General features: G+C 39.8%; 1 long non-coding RNA gene across 2 annotated transcripts in view; it reads left to right on the top strand.

The window, feature by feature from the left end:
- The window catches only part of LOC134291600 (uncharacterized), a 427,606-nt gene that overhangs the window by 387,155 nt on the left and 23,197 nt on the right, over positions 1-17,254 (top strand). Inside the window, exon 5 of one of the 2 annotated variants that reach the window (XR_009999176.1) lies at positions 10,718-11,295. The exons of the other annotated variant lie outside the window; for it this stretch is intronic. This is a non-coding gene — a long non-coding RNA (uncharacterized LOC134291600). Of the gene's footprint in view, positions 1-10,717; positions 11,296-17,254 lie in introns of those variants that run through there. 2 annotated transcript variants of the gene reach the window in all.

Below are 17,254 nucleotides of genomic sequence, written 5' to 3'. Positions count from 1 at the left end.
GAGATCTTGACGCCCATAACATTGTCGCCCCACCTATTGCAGCTCCAATTCGTTTGTTGAACTCTGCTAAAGCACGCCATCATCGCCGCAGCGGCGTCCACAGCTAATTTGTGTTTGAAGTTCAGTATCAGCACCCAACAGTCAGTTAGCGAACGTGGCCAGTCAACACCGCCGCGATGGAGCGGCACAGAGTCAGAAATTATGTGCGAAAGAACCATTCAAGCTTTCGTTTTTCCCGCTTCTCGCAACCATGCGGGTACTGCAGCAATGTGCTAGATGTAACAATTTGATTACAATTACCATTTAGACAATTAACTTTTACCACTTGTTAGTATGTATGAATATTCGTCTATGCTCCTGTGCATGGCTGGATGGCCTGCTGTCACCGATATGCTGATTAGTGTCGTTGCTTCTGATGATGACCACCACTACAGAGCCGGAGAGCTAGGAAAAAAACAGTTGTTTTCTCACTTTTAATTCGCCTCATTTAAATATTAGCTAATCTCGGCTACGAACTGCAGCGCTGTTGCTGCTGCCGCTATGTAAGTTGCAACCCAGTTGTTGGGTTGGAAATTGAACGAGTTTGTCTGCTGGTTTGGGGCTGTTGTGGCAAGATGGGGCGGTACTACAACTGCCGGCAGTTGCAACGCTTTTAATGTGTCTGTGGCGCGCATGGAGAGCAAGCCAACCCTTCCGAACCAACGCCATCAGGAGTTGGCAGCTTAGCGAACAGAAACTGCATAATAGTGGTGGAGCTGGCGATGATGAGTTCAATGAACTCTCATTTGGTTGACAATGGTTGATGTTTTAGGAGCCTTTGTCATGGAGCACGTGAAGATTAGAAAGTTCACGTTTTTCGATTTTTTTTTACTCTGTTTGCCACAGGGTTTTGTGGAGGCTCGTAGCCACCCGTTTACAGTTCCCAAGCTTCTAATCGCACCATACTATGGGGTGAGGGTTCGATCCCCGCTCCGGGCTTATGAAACTTGTCGTGACTCGTGAGAATAGTTTCTTCTCCGTATTCACTGATGCATGCTTCGTGTGTCCCTTGTCTAGTGTTAGGTTTCATTCAGCGTGAACAGGTAGGAATTCAGGAACAATCCAGGATCAAGATTTGATGTAGCTTTTCTTCTGTTTGTTTTTTCTCTGTTTGCTGCATCTTTTCCTATATTTTTGATTAGGGTGGTCCACGACTTAGCTCAAGTCTGGAATACATCTTTTTAATTTGATGCCATATGCGAACCAGTTCTTCAGTAAAGCTGTAGGCAATGTTCTTTTGAACAACTTTGCAGACATATTTTATTTAAGCTCTTAATTCAAACGTAGTAGATCAATTTTAAGTTTTGACATAGGGGTTTCTCGGGTTATGTGAGGATCGACCCACTAAAACTAATTCTCTCTCTTCTTTAGCTTCGCAGTACGCCCATTAGGAATGACTTCGTGAAGGGAAATTGTACATTATCTATTGATTAGTGTTTCGCCATCTACCACCTTAAGTTGTCCTATCTCCCCTGGAAGCTTGAGTCCGGGCAAGTACTTTAGACTACCCGTTAGACTGAAGTTCCTGGGTGGGAAATTGAGGGGGTAAACTCTACTAGCTGTTGTTAGGCTCGCCATTTTCTCTGTAGTTCAAGTACTATTCGACAAACCGTGGAAGTAACAGAATCCCACTTGTCCACCCCCGTACACATCCTTTCAACAATGCTGTTAGGCGTGATATCTCTACCGCATACCAATTGCATACTCGACCTTTGCTTCACAAAACGTGCGCATTCAAAGAGCACATGGTCCGCGTTCTCCGATCATGACCTCCAATTGCTTCAGTGAGCGCTTAGAGTTGATCGTGCACCCGTACCATACCGTACCGATCAGGCTAAGGCGGGGGTGGCCTCTACTGTACATAGTAGCCGTCTCTATTCCACTTGGTCCATGGCAGTTTGTCTCCAGTTCCGCACTCTGCGTAGGGTCCGCAGATCGTCCTCCACTTGGTCGACCCACCAAGCTCGCTGCGCACCACGTCTTCTTGTACCGGTCGGATGACTCTCGAGAACCATTTTAGTCGGGTTGCTATCCGACATCCTGATGACGTGACCCGCCCACCGTAGCCTCCCGATTTTCGCGGTATGGACGATGGTTGGTTCTCTCAGCAGCTGATGCAGCTCGTGGTTCATTCGCCTTCTCCAAGTCCCGTCTTCCATCTGCACTCCGCCGTAGATGGTACGCAACACCTTCCGTTCGAAAGCTCCAAGGGCGCGTTGGTCCTCTGCACGTAGGGTCCATGTTTCGTGTCTATAGAGGACGACCGGTCTAATCATCGTTTTGTAGATGGTTAACTTCGTGTTAACCATCTACAAAACGCGAACTTTATTCGATCGTAGAGTTCTGCGGAGTCCAAAGTAAGAACGATTTCCTGCCACAATGCGCCTCTGAATTTCTCTGCTGGTGTCGTTGTCGGCGGTCACCAGTGAGCCCAAGTACACGAATTCTTCAACCGCCTCGATTTCATCACCGTCGATATGAATTCGGGGTGGCGGGCGCGGTGATTCCTCCCTGGAGCCCTTTGCCATCATGTACTTTGTCTTCGACACATTAATGACTAATCCGATTCGCCTGGCTTCACTCTTTAGTCGGATGTACGTTTCCGCCATCGTCTCAAATTTACGAGCAATAATATCAATATCATCGGCGAAACCAAGCAGCTGAACGGACTTCGTGAAAATCGTCCCACTCGTGGTTATCCCCGCTCTCCTCATTACACCCTCTAAAGCAATGTTGAACAGCAAGCACGAAAGACCATCACCTTTCCGTAACCCTCTGCGAGATTCGAAGCGACTCGAGAGTGTCCCTGATACTCGAACTACGCACATCACTCGATCCATCGTCGCCTTGATCAATCGTATCAGTTTATCCGAGAATCCGTATTCGTGCATAATCTGCCATAGCTGTTTTCGATCGATTGTATCATACGCCGATTTGAAATCGATGAACAAGTGATGTGTGGGCACGTTGTATTCGCGGCATTTCTGCGACACCTGGCGGATGGCGAACATCTGGTCCGTTGTAGCGCGTTCACCCATAACTCCAGCCTGATATTGCCCCACGAACTCTCTTGCAAACGGTGATAGACGGCGGCATAAAATTTAAGAGAGTATCTTGTAGGCAGCGCTCAGTAGTGTGATCGCGCGGTAGTTCCCGCAATCCAACTTGTCGCCCTTTTTGTAGATGGGACACACGATACCTTCCATCCATTCCTCCGGTAATACTTCCTCCTCCCAAATCTTGGTAATGACCCAAAGTAGTGCTATCACCAGTGTTTCTCCACCGTATTTTAGAAGCTCGCTTGGTAGTTGATCTGCTCCAGCGGCTTTGTTGTTTTTCAACCGGCCAACCTCCTCCTCAATCTCTTGGAGGTCAGGGGCCGGAAGTCATTCGTCCTGTGCACATACTCCAAGATCTGTTAACACGCCACCTTCGGTACTTGCAACGTCGCCATTGAGGTGCTCATCGTAATGCTGCCGCCACCTCTCGACCACCTCACGCTCGCTCGTGAGAATATTCCCGTGATTATCTCGGCACATGTCGGCTTGTGGCACAAAGCCTCTGCGCGAGCGGTTCAGCTTCTCGTAGAACTTTCGTGTGTCCCTAGCGCGGTACAGCTCTTCCATCGCTTCGCGATCTCGTTCTTCCTGCTGGCGCTTCTTCATCCGGAAGACTGAATTCTGCCTGTTCCGCGCCTGTTTGTAACGTTCCTCATGCGCTCTCGTACGGTGTTGCAGCATTCTCGCACATGCTGCATTCTTTTTATTCTTCAACTGTTCACATTCGCCGTCGTACCAGTCGTTTCTGTGATTCGGAGTCGCGAAGCCTAGTGCTGTAGCCGAGGTACTACCTATGGCGGATCGGATGTCCCTCCAGCCATCTTCAAGTGTAGCTGCGCCAAGCTGCTCTTCCGTTGGTAGGGCCACTGCTAACTGCTGCGCGTAGCCTTGAGCCACTTCTACGCTACGAAGTTGCTCGATGTTGAGCCGCGGCGTTCGACTTCGACGCGTGGTGATAACTGTCGAAAGTTTTGAGCGCATGCATACAGCGACTAAGTAGTGATCCGAATCTATATTCGCACTGCGGTATGTGCGGACGTTGCACAGTGGCGGGCCTCCATACAAAAGTCGGACAAAACCTTAAATGTTAACCGAAATTGCTTAAATTTACAGGTTATGATGGTTTTAGTTCCCTAAATCTATTTCTGATATGGAACTTATCATATATTTTGATTTTACAATATTAGGGTGGTTCAAAATTTTGAAATCTGCTGATTATGGAAAGCATGTAAAAATAATCGATAATAAGCTATTACGATGTGCTTTCTGAACGTAGGTTTTGATTAACCTTTTTATTTGGGGGTTCTTAAATCATGTATTGGTATTGAAATAAACTATAATTGTGTATTTGTTGCTGTTAGGGTGGTCCAAAATCTTCAAAACTACATAAATCATTAGAAAAAATCGTTTATCTACGTTTTCTTTCAATGGATCAGTTCAGATACACACCAATGTTGGCTAACAAGACGTGGTCTATTCTCAGGGACTGCCCATAGACCACGTGACATTTTACGGTGGGTGCACGGAGGTGTGTTAATTCAATCGTTATGGGGTCAGATAGTCTGATATAGTGAACTGTGTAAAATTTGAACTGCTTTTTATCAATCTAGTCGTTTCAACAACTTCATATATGCTCTTCCGAGTTTGGGTTGTAAGGTACATCGATCCCTGCTATCACTTGTCGAAGCAACCGACACAACCCTATCTATGTATAAAGAATTGGCAAATCATATTCGCAATATTGAAGAAAGTTTTTGATAAACGATCATCAGCGATCGGTAATCATATTTATGAACAGTTGAGTTCCAGCAAATATTTTCAAAATCTTTATCACTCTGTGTGTCGTTCAGTAGAAATGTGTTTAACGAAGCTGCATGAATAACATACAATAAAACTTCAAGTTTAAAAAAACAATATAAGGGGTTTCACTAAAGAGCGTAAAATGTTCGTTTCATAAAATTGAGATTACAATATTCAAAGATTGCCTTGGTGATCGCGACGTTTACGCAGAAAAATATTTAACGTAGCGTTTAACGCCGTTTAGTGAATTCCTTTTTTATTTTATAGATGTTTGTTGCTTTAAACTGTAGCGATGTGCGTGTAGAAAAAAAACACGTAGATGTCAACGAATTTGTGTCACTTTATATTGAAACTTCGATAGAAGTTCGTGAAGAGATTGCTTCCAAGGTTGTTGAGCAATTCTAACGATTAAGATAAATCGAAGAAACGACCAGTTTAAGAAAATCAATGAGCAATGGTTTGTAGTTATTTTTACATGTTTTTCACGGATGTTTTTGTCTTTCTTTTATTTTGAAGGTTAAAAGAGTTAGTTGTATCTGGTGAAGCAACATGTGGTTAATGTTTAAGAAAATAAAGGCTTATTCATACTTAGTCACCACTCCTTTCCTCTCCAGCTTACTGTTTTTAACTGGAGCACCCACTTTCTTGTGTTTTTCTGTCAAAAAATAAAATAATATTTAAAAAAATGTTGAAGCTGGGGCCATTACATTATCAGACACAACCTCACCCCGACCCTCCATGCCCGCCCCCCCCCCCCCCCCCCCTTAAGGCCATCTGACTTGGTGAAAGTCTCTCACAAGAATGAAAATTACACTAAATTGTTAGTATTCTGAAACCTATGTTAGGATAAAAGTTAAACTTCAAACAATATCACTTCCTCCACAACCATGCGGCTCCATTGTGACCTGATAGAAAAAAAAATCGCGCTTAGCGCAAAAATGCGCAAACAGTGACCTATATAGCCAAAAACTAGACAAAATTGCACGTCAGATCCGGGATACTGCGTCCTTTTCTGATGTTTCCTAAACAAGTACTGGATCTCTTTAATACGAAGTTTTCTCCAAAATTTCATAAAAGTCAATATGTTTGCATATTGCGAAAACATAATATTTTTTTTAATAGAATTCCAAACAATCCCTGAAATCTAATGGTTATTCATACCCAAAAACACAAAAAATATTGTCACATTATTCAAGTCTTATTAACTTTTACAACGAACTCATGAAGGAAGCTCTTAAAGTAAAGACAATAAATACTAATATTGTAGCACATAAAACTTCAACTTTGAAAAATTCTACAAGACTCAATTTTCGACCAAATGACTTGAAAATTTGGGGTTTTTTTAGTTGAAGTATCTATCATGGAAGAAAAATATTAAAAAAATAAAATATTGAAGTCGATTTTTGAGGTTTTGTCCGGCTTCCGGCCACTGTGCGTTGGTTATATCCGAGAAGAATTTACCGTCGATTAGAATGTGGTCGATTTGGTTTTCTGTTTGATGGTCGGGTGATCTCCAGGTGGCTTTGTGGATATCTTTGCGGGGGAAGAAGGTGTTTCGGACTACCACACCACGGAAGGCTGCAAAGTTTACGCATCGCAGGCCGTTATCATTCGATAGGCTGTTTCGCCCGATTACCGGTCTGTACATTTCCTCCCTTCCTACCTGCGCGTTCATGTCACCGACAACGATTTTCACGTCACGCGGCGAGCAACCATCGTATGTTTGCTCTAACTACGCGTAGAACGCTTCTTTCTCGTCATCGGGTCTCCCTTCGTGTGGGCAGTGGACGTTGATGATGCTGTAGTTGAAGAAACGGCCCTTAACTCTCAACATGCACATCCTTGCGTTGATCGACTGCCACGTTGTCGCATCTTGCCCAACACTATAAATCTTAATTTCTCCTATGTTATTCGCAATGGGGATTTTTACGGGTGACTTATTAGGCCTACGCCAACACTGATCGTGCACGATAGAGATAGAGAGATATCGAGATAAGGAGATATCGACATGTAGAAAGGTAAAATGTATGTAGATTGAAGGGACCGACCAAACCATCGAGATAGGGAAAGATATCGAGATGTAGAACATCGACATGTGGAGAGTCGACTGTATTTAAATGTGGTGTTCGGCAAACTTGTAGATAAGTGTTTTTGCTACAATTATAACCAGGGACGCCATATCCTAACTCTCATATAGACGGCGTGAGAGCGCTAGTACCACCTACTCATAACGATCGAAAAATCCGATCGTTTAGTATGAGTAGGTGGTACTAACACTCGCAACTGTGTGAAAATTTCATTGAAATATGTTGAATGGTTTTCAAATAATACCGGAACTATCACACGCATTCTAAAATACTAAGCTTAGCAGCAAAAGTCTATCAAAATAACTATATATTTTTTTATATAATAATTCATGAAAAATATTTAATTCTAAGCACCTTGAGTCATTATGATGGCGGTACTGTGAAAACTTGTTTTTCAAATGATGAACAGATACATAGTCAAATATATGAAAGGAAAACACATACACTGCCATTATGTAGCTTTTCACTAAAGTATTCATTGTTTATTTTAAGAGCGTGGTTTTGCGTATACATGTTTATTTTTTCCATTTTTGTATAATTAAGGTCTTATCTAAATATCAAATTGCAAGCGAATAGCTTTACGGGAGCGTGGCCCAATAATTTGGATTACAAAAAAACTGTTTGTTATTTTTTCGAAAGATATAGTTTTATTTTGAAAATATTCTACTAGTAAACAATGATCAATCACTCTTCCTCATGCTTGGAGGTTTTAAATTACACAGAAAGTATTTTTTTAACATCATATACAAATCGATAAGACTACTTAAGTCATTGTTATCAAATTGTTTTTCCTAGGCTTTATGCTGAGCAGCCTATTTATATGCTTTGTAGAAACATTTTCAATAAGTACTCCGTTCTTTCAACTATTCTTTCAGTACTTATTATCAGTTATTTGTTTATGAATGGTGGCATATGCAATAAGCATCATATTGCTATTAAATTCAACGACAAACTTAAGTTTAGATCTAACAGCTATGTCAAATATCGTGGAATAATCCGGAAACTATGTTAAGTACCGTAAAGTTATTCTGTTTTGAATTCAGTTCTCGTTATTGTGTTGTTCAATCAAGACAGTGTTTTAATGGAGACTCATACCCACAACTTCAATGTTATTATGAGGTCGTTAACAGGTTTAACTTGTTTTTATTGTTTGACTAAGGTGAAATACTATTTGATTTTGAGCTTGCAAACATTAGTTTCAAAATTATTTAGTTTCTGTACTTTTTCCTCAAAACAAAAATGTTTCCCAATCCTCGAGTGCTTTTCTTGGCTTTCCAATTAAAATTTTAATACTTTTTGGAGAAGGCCGACATGCTCAGCAATCATGATAATTGTGTTTATTATAGGATTCGTAATAGAGGCATACTTGTACTTGTGAACATGTATACCCGGGTAGAGCTTAATGGCAAAAGAATGGCAAATTTTACCATTAAAACAGAATGTTTGAATGGCAAAATGGGTTATTTGTTTGTTTGAAATAAGAGTTAAAATAGCAAAAATAATAACAAAATTTTTGTAGCAGAAAAACTTAAAAATATCTTATTTTGCCATTGTAATAACAAAGTAATGGTAAAGCATGCGGATTAAATTGAAGAACAAAATAAGTTATTATTGAGATATTGATAACAAAATAAGACCCAAATTAACTGTTATCGGTGAATAACAAAATATGACATTCTTGAGTTATTGATAACAGAATAAGACCAAATTTAGCTGTTTATGTGGCGATCAAAATAATGGTAGGTTTAGTTGTTCAAATTCAATTTTAAAATAATGGTAGATTCAGTTATTATTTCAAAGTAGCAGAAGAAAGGTAAAATGAGCTATTTCTTTTTTTTTTTCTTCAATAAAATTTAAGTTCATCAATCAATGTAAAAACAGGTTTATTTTGTGGAAATTAAAAACTCAAAACGAAACGAACATAAAAATCAAATTCACTTTGATGAACGTAGCCACCGTTGCGTCGAAAAGGATAGATACGTCGTTTTACAAATTATACTCTTTAATTGTTTGAGTTCTAAATTAACATAAATTGATGTGCATCAAATAGAATCCATTGCGAATCAAACACACAGCTGATAATCCGGATTTGTTTACTTTTGCGAGATCGTCGAATTGAAAAGTTATGCTTGAAATATACAATATAATAGTTAATGGTATATTAAGAGTGAAATATGTTATGGTGCCTAATGTTTATAAATAGTTTCTCACAGTATCAAAATAATGGCAAATTGAGCTAGGAATGTAAATTATGTTAGTGTTTTGATATTTTATACAATCCATTATAAAAGGTGCTAAATTGCAAGTTTTACCATGATAGTAATTTTTGTTATTGATGTGTTATTTAGCATTATTCATGAATAACATAGCAATGACAAGATTTGCTATGATTGTATATTTTGCTATTGATTTGCCATTTTAAGTTTTTCATAATAACAGAAGAATGGCAAAACGAGATATGATGGCAAAACCAGTTATTATTTTGTCCTTTGTTTGCCATTAGCATCTACCCGGGTACGCAAAACCACGTTCTTAAAATAAATAATGAACACTTTATTGAAAAGCTACATAATGGTGTGTGTTTTCCTTTCATATATTTGACTATGTATCTGTTCATCATTTGAAAAACAAGTTTTCACAGTACCGCTATCATAATGACTCAAGGTGCTTAGAATTAAATATTTTTCATGTATTATTATATAAAAAATATATAGATATATTGTTGGACTTTTGCTACTAAGCTTAGTATTTTAGAATGCGTTTGATAGTTTTGGTATTATTTGAAAACCATTCAACATATTTCAATGAAATTTTCACACAGTCATCTACGCATACTACTTTGAAACGCCTGAAATTTTTATGGTTCTATCTTCAAAGACAAAAAAGTTGTGACTATTTGTAGAAGATGCAATAATTTACAATATGCGCTTTTAACAGTTTTTGCATGAAAAACCTTCAAAAAATTTGTTTGTTCTAGACCCCCCGATGGATGATTTCCACCAACCCAGCAAATTGAAGGGAATGGCCCAAAGTTTCATTGGGCAAAATTTCAGAATTACTTATTTTTTTTATTATAAAGTTGTTCTACACAACACACCGTGCAGGGATTGCTTGAGAATTTTGAAAAAAAATCGTTGGAGAATTTCTCCTGACATTCTCTCAGGAATTTATAAAAGGATTGCTTTGCATATTCTTCCAGGAATATTATCAAAAAATATGCAGGGATTCTTTGGGGAATTCGTTCGGGGTTTATTTCGTGATTTGCCCAGGTTCATTCGAGAATTTTACATGAATTCCTTCGAAGAATCATCCAAAGATTTCTTCAAGAATTCCTCTACAGGTCGTTTTGGAATTTCTCCAAGGATTATTTTAAGATTTTGTTTAAAAATTCTTCCAGGAATTCCTTCTGAAATTTCTCCAGGGATTTCATCGACAATTCAAAAATTATTTCGAGCTTTTGTGCAAAGTTTCTATCGGGAAACAGTTCGTGTGGCGGTATTTTTAGCTGACTGGAAGATCATCAGAATGGCGAATATGTATTTAACGAAATACGTCTGTGATATCACATCTCAGGTTTTCGAGCAAAAGTTTATTCGAATTGAAAAAGGTCGCGTCTACACGATTCCCACGTTGTGCTTAAAATGCTCTACATAGAAGATGATAAAGATCAACGATTGCAAAGCACGTGTCCAAAGAACTAACATTTTCTTTTTTTTTTCTTTTCTTTTCCAGGTATGCATTTGCTGAACCTTCAGGACTACTGGCCTACTGGATCGAAAACCCGTTTTGAAGACATTGCAAGGTTCGGTTTCTATTTTTTTTTACACATAAGTATGTGTCTGTATAGGTTGAGGTGGCAAATCCTCATATGTTTTTGTTTTTAGCTGTAAACGATTTTTTCAAATACGCAATTTCATCTCCGAGAACGCACTTTACTTCTCTTTAGAAGAAAGAACTCACATTTTCTATTTGTCATGAATGAGATTTGAACAGCTATTTTTCTGCTTTTGCAGTCTGGTGAGAGCAGCAAAAATAAGCATACCCTAATTTCCGATGGTTTCCATTTATGCTCAATTTTCTTCAGGGGATTAAAAATCTGTCTCTTGACTTGTAGCACATGGAAGAAGTCCATAGGACATTGTCCAACGCACGCGTTTTGCATGGCGGTCGTACCTTTGAAAGCTTAGAGTGTTTTTATCTGGCTAAGTTTTTGAAGATTTTGTTGCCTACACTTACTTGGGTGGATATTTACGCAACTTTTACGAAGTTTTTTTGTTATTCTTGGTGTTTGAGACATCTTAGTTATACATATGTTGAAGATTATATTTTTTTCTGCTCCGTATAACCCATGTTTTTGGCTACGACTATGTGTGATATTTTTTCTGCTATTGCCTTGGCGAAAGAAAAATGTAAACTAGTCAATTAAAAGTAAAGTTGCAATTATTATGCATTTTTAAAGGAGTGTTTCTTATTATGTACTGTTTTTTACTAATTCCGCCCAGGTTTTGCATTTTCCTAGAAGTACCTTTATTTGCTTGAATTTAAAACCCATTCAAAAAGTCCAAGAATGAGTGAATATATTTGATGGTTGTAATGAGCAAATGGTTGACGAGGAGTCAAAAATATAGCAGCATGAAATAGGCTCACCAATGCCTAAGGAGGAAAAATACCCACTACTTAGATCCATAAGGCGTGCAATCCCAAGCTGTGATTCATCCTTCTTACCTGAAATATAGAAGAAGAAAAAACAATCTGATTAAAATCAAATAGTGCGATTAATTTTTTTGCAATTTCCATCGTAATAGGCTGTTTTACCTCACGCCAATCAGGCAGGAAAAAGCCTACTTTCCCACACCAAACTATCAGTGCTGTAATGGTTTATTACAGTACAGATTTGCGTTGCGTAATGAACCATTACAGCACTGTTTTCAGTTTTGATCAACTTCTTGATGCTTTCTGGATGCAGGTTTGAAATATTGTGACAACTGCACAGTATAACCTGCTATGATCAGACTTTCTTAAACATGGCTATATATGTACATCAGTGTGCAGTTTGATGAAAAAAAATCGCTAAAAACAATCCTCAAGTAGTAATTTATGAAATTGCAAAAAACGTTGTACGCAACTTGGTGCAGAACTCGATTTTTACAGCACTCGTTGTAATTATCCAACTAGGCAAGCCTCGTTGGGTAAATGTACGACTCGTGCTGTAAAAATCGTCATTCTGCACCTTGTTGCGTAAACTACTATTCTTTAAAAAAAGGTTTCAATTCATATTTTACAAAACTACTTCCTGTATCATAATGACTTTCTTTACAATCCTTCATGAAGCACGCTTCAACTCGATTATGATCATTCTGCATCCCTTTTATATTCTGCAACTGCATTGCATAATTAACAGAATACAAAATCGCGTTTCCAATGCGTTGGATAAACTCTAGACTGAAAAGTAAGGCATCCAGGGAGCAAAATGTTCATAGTCATTGACTGAAAACGGCACGAATTTGAATGATTCTGCACTGAATATTCAAAACAAACAAATTCATTTTCGCTCTCCCTCTTCACACAGTCAGTCAATTCGTAGTCATTGAATATGAAACCGATCGAGGAACATCTTCATAATTACCTACGTTTATGGTTATGATTCCTTCCAAAAACACTCCACAACAATCATATGGGAAAAGATCTGTGTAAAGCACTGTTAAATGTAATCGAAACGTTAATATTTTATCAGCAATTTAACACTTTGTGAGATGTTTACAAATATTCATCGACTTTCATTCAGTTGACAAACGAATATCGAGCTGCTGAATATGAATATGCAGGCAAGTGAATGAAAATTGCCGCACGGTGAACTTCAGCTCGTCTGCTCGAAAATTTTGCGCCCTGACATCACAAGATTAATGGGGCACCATTAATCTGATGTCACTTACTTAGCACATCCGTCATTGTGCAATGTTCGAAACTATGCTGCGGTGGGTATTTCTCAATCCGCAGCAAAACCATATGATTACGGTTCCACTTCATGTCTAATGAACGGCATAATTAATGTATGTATGCACTGTTGTTGTCGTTTCTGCGTTTTTTTTTTTCGCTTCCATTAGAAATATGGGACGTCACCAACGCGCATCGCATACCTCTACATTACACCCCGCTACTGCGAGACCACGAGAGTGGCAATTACCCATTTTTTTATTAATACATCTCCTTCCCGCTGCACTAATTGCCCCATCATCGTCGTCACACCGAAAAACAAAAAATAAAGCATAACAACCGATCCACAAAGCTGAGCACAGGTTGAAAGAGAATCCGCAAAGTTCAAACCATGCTTTATGTAACGATTTGTTTTTGCTTTTCAAGAGTAGGTACCTAGGCCTACCGGCGCGCACGTTCCGGCCAAACCGAGCACTGGAGCTTTTTTCCCTTCCCTTTCCGTTGACGGCATATGGTTTTTCTCTTTTTGTTTAGGGTTGCAGCTCACGCAACTGTTGCTTCGCCTCTCTGCATATCTACTCGACATTTCCTTTTCCTTTGAGGTTGCGTCTTGTTGACTGCAAGTCGAAGTTTCCTTAATTTTGAATACAAAATTGAGTGAAATAAACACAGTTTTATAGACATTTATATAATTCAAATCAGACTTAGGACAACTTGCTATGAAGCTTAGCTATTGAAAATTACCTTTTTTTGCAACTTTTCCAACATTATATAAAAACTCTAAAGGGAATTTCCCAAAAATTTATTCGGTAATTCCTCAGGAATTTTTTCTGGAAATTTAGTATCCCTCTGGAAATTCCTCTGGAAATTTCTCTGCGAATTCCACAGGGAGTTGCACTGGAAATTTCTCTGGAAATTGAACTGAGAATTTCTTTGGGCATTTCACTGAGACTTCCACTGAGACTTATACTGATAATTCCACTAGAATTCCTGTGGGAATTCCACTGGGAATTCCTCTGCGAATTTCTCTGGGAGTTCCCCTGCGAATTTCTCTGGGAATTCCTCTGCGAATTTCTCTGGGAATTCCACTGGGAATTCCTCTGGAAATTCGACTGGTAATTACTCTGAGAATTCCTCTGGGAATTCCACTGTGAAATCCACTATGAATTCCACTGGGAATTCCTCTGAGAATTCCTCTGGGAATTCCTCTGGAAATTCCTCTGGAGATTCCACTGGTAATTCCTCTGCGAATTTCTCTGGGAGTTCCCCTGCGAATTTCTCTGGGAATTCCTCTGCGAATTTCTCTGGGAATTCCTCTGGAAATTCGACTGGTAATTACTCTGAGAATTCCTCTGGGAATTCCACTGTGAAATCCACTATGAATTCCACTGGGAATTCCTCTGAAAATTCCTCTGGGAATTCCTCTGGAAATTCCTCTGGAGATTCCACTGGTAATTCCTCTGGGAATTCCACTGGAAATTTCTCTGGGAATTTCAGTGGGAATTCCTCTGGGAATTCCAATGGAAATTCCTTTGGAAATTCCACTGGGAATCCCTCTGAAAATTACACTTGGAATCTCTCTGGAAATTCCACTGAGAATTCCACTGGGAAATCCACTGTGAATTCCACTGGAATTTCTCTGAAAATTCCACTGGAAATTCCTTTGTTAATTCCACTGGGAATTCCTCTGGAAACTCCACTGAGAATTCCTCTGGAAATTTCACTAGGGATTCCTCTGGAAATTCCACTGGGAATTCCTCTGGAAATTCCACTGGGAATTCCTTTGGAAATTCCACTGGGAACTCCTCTGGAAATTCCACTGGGAATTCCTCAAGGAATGCCACTGGAAATTCCTCTGGAAATTCCACTGGGAATTCCTCTGGAAATTCCACTGGAAATTCCTCTGGAAATTCCACTGGAAATTCCTCTGGAAATTCCACTGGGAATTCTTTTGGAAATTCCACTGAAAATTCTTCTGGAAATTCCACTGGGAATTCGTCTGGAAATTCCACTGGGAATTCCTCTGGAAATTCCACTGGGAATTTCACTGGGAATTTCAGTGGAAATTCCTCTGGAAATTCCAATGAAAATTCCTCAGGAAAGTCCACTGGGAATCCCTCTAAAAAATCCACTGGGAATACCTCTGGAAATTCCACTGGGAATTCCTCTGGAAATTCCACTGAGAATTCCTCTGGAAATTCCACTAGGAATTCCACTGGAAATTCCTCTGGAAATTCCACTGGGAATTCTTTTGGAAATTCCACTGAAAATTCTTCTGGAAATTCCACTGGGAATTCGTCTGGAAATTCCACTGGGAATTCCTCTCGAAATTCCAGTGGGAATTCTTCTGGAAATTCCACTGGGAATTCCTCTGGAAATTCCACTGGGAATTCCTCTGGAAATTCCACTGGGAATTCCTCTGGAAATTCCACTGGGAATTCCTCTGGAAATTCCATTGGGAATTCCTCTGGAAATTCCACTGGGAATTCCTCTAGAAATTCCACTGGGAACTCCTCTGGAAATTCCACTGGGAATTCCTCTGGAAATTCCACTGGGAATTCCTCTGGAAATTCCACTGGAAAACCCTTTGGGAATTCCTCTGGAAATTCCACTGGTAATTTCTTTGAAAATTACACTGGGAACTCCTTTGTAAATTCCACTGGGAATTCCTCTGGAAACTCCGCTGGGAATTCCTCTGGAAATTTCACTAGGGATTCCTCTGGAAATACCACTGGGAATTCTTCTGGAAATTTCACTGGGAATTTCTTTGAAAATTCCACTGGGAATTCCTTTGGAAATTCCACTGGGAATTCGTCTGGAAATTCCACTGGGTATTCCTCTGAAAATTCCACTGGGAAATCCTCTAGAAATTCCACTGGGAATTCCTCTGGAAATTCCACTGGGAACTCCTCTGGAGATTCCACTGGGAATCCCTCTGGAAATTCCACTGGAAATTTATTTGGAAATTCCTCTGGAAAATCCACTGGGGATTCCTCTGGAAATTCCACTGGGAATTTCTTTGAAAATTCCACTGGGAATTCCTTTGTAAATTCCACTGGGAATTCCTCTGGAAATTCCACTGGAAATTCCTCTGGAAATTTCACTAGGGATTCCTCTGGAAATTCCACTGGGAATGCCTCTGAACATTCCACTGGGAATTCCTCTGTAAATTCCACTGAGAATACATCTGGAAATTCTGGAAATTCCACTGGGAATTCCTCTGGAAATTCCACTGGGAATTCCTCTGGAAATTCCACTGGGAATTCCTCTGGAAATTCCACTGGGAATTCCTCTGGAAATTCCACTGGGAATTCCTCTGGAAATTCCACTGGGAATTCCTCTGGAAATTCCACTGGGAATTCCTCTGGAAATTCCACTGGGAATTCCTCTGGAAATTCCACTGGGAATTCCTCTGGAAATTCCACTGGGAATTCCTCTGGAAATTCCACTGGGAATTCCTCTGGAAATTTCACTAGAAATTCCTCTGGCAATTTCACTTGCAATTCCTTTGAAAATTCCACTGGGAATTCCTCTGGAAATTCCACTGGGAATTCCTCTGGAAATTCCACTGTGAATTCCTCTGAAAATTCCACTGGAAACTCCTCTGGCAATTCCACTGGGAATTCCACTGGAAATTCCACTGGGAATTCCTCTGGAAATTCCACTGGGAATTCCTCTGGAAATTCCACTGGGAATTCCTCTGGAAATTTCCCTGGGAATTCATCAGGAAATTCCACTGGGAATTCTACTGGAAATTTCACTGGGAATCCCTCTGGGAATTCCACTGGGAATCCCTCTGGAAATTCCACTGGGAATTCCACTGGGAATTCCTCTGGGAATTCCACTTGAATTTTCTCTGGGAATTTCAGTGGGAATTCCTCTGGTAATTTCAGTGACAATTCCTCTGGAAATTCCAATGGAAATACCTCTGAAAACCCCACTTGAAATCCCTTTGGAAATTCCACTGTGATTTTCTCTGGAAATTCCACTGGGTATTATTCTTCTGGGAATTTCGCTAGGAATTCATCTGGGAATTTCACTGGGAATTCCTCTGGGAATACCTCTGTGAACTCTAATGGAAATTTTACTGGAAACTTCACTGGGAATCCCGCTGGGAATTCGTCTGGGAATTCCACTGGGAATTCCTCTGGGAATATCTTTCGGAATTCCATTAGGAATTCCTCTTGGAATAACACTGGAGATTCCTCTGGGGATTCTACTGATAGTTCCACTGGAAACTCCACTTGGAATACCACTGGAAATTCTACCGGGAATCCCTATGGAAATTCTACCGGTTATCTCACAGAGATTTCCACCGGGAGTTTCTTTTTGAAT

Source organism: Aedes albopictus, chromosome 3 (genome assembly GCF_035046485.1).
Source record: "Aedes albopictus strain Foshan chromosome 3, AalbF5, whole genome shotgun sequence".
NCBI lineage: Eukaryota > Metazoa > Arthropoda > Insecta > Diptera > Culicidae > Aedes > Aedes albopictus.
The sequence above is the reverse complement of the archived record's forward strand: the minus strand, read 5'-3'. Positions and strand labels throughout refer to the sequence as shown.